The sequence below is a fragment of the Mus pahari genome, chromosome 14, assembly GCF_900095145.1.
Source record: "Mus pahari chromosome 14, PAHARI_EIJ_v1.1, whole genome shotgun sequence".
NCBI classification, from domain to species: Eukaryota; Metazoa; Chordata; class Mammalia; order Rodentia; family Muridae; genus Mus; species Mus pahari.
The window spans coordinates 68,412,793-68,413,222 of record NC_034603.1 but is presented as its reverse complement, the minus strand read 5'-3'; positions in this window follow the sequence as shown (position 1 = coordinate 68,413,222).

The following is a 430-nucleotide window of genomic DNA, read 5'->3' as shown; positions in this document are numbered from 1 at the left end:
ATGGGTCTCTGCTTGGGCCTCCTCACCATCTCTGGAAGGGCATCTACATCCCTCCCTCCCTCCCGCTACAGACAGGGTTTTTCCATAGAGCCATGCTGACCTCTAACTCAGATCTTCCTGCCTCTGCCTAAAAGCATGTCATCGTAAACCCTGTGTGCGTGAGGGCATCCGTCTTTTTGCTTGCTTGTTTGTTTGTTTTTGTTTTCAGTAGTACTAGAAGTAGAGCTAGTTCTAACGTGTGGGACTTCACACATGCTAGGCAAGTGCTCTACCACTGAACCACACTCTGAGACTTCATCTTTCCTCTTACATCAACCTTATTTATTTATTTATTATATGTAAGTACACTACAGCTGTCTTCAAACACACCAGAAGAGGGCATCAGATCTCATCAAAGATGGTTGTGAGCCACCATGTGGTTGCTGGGATT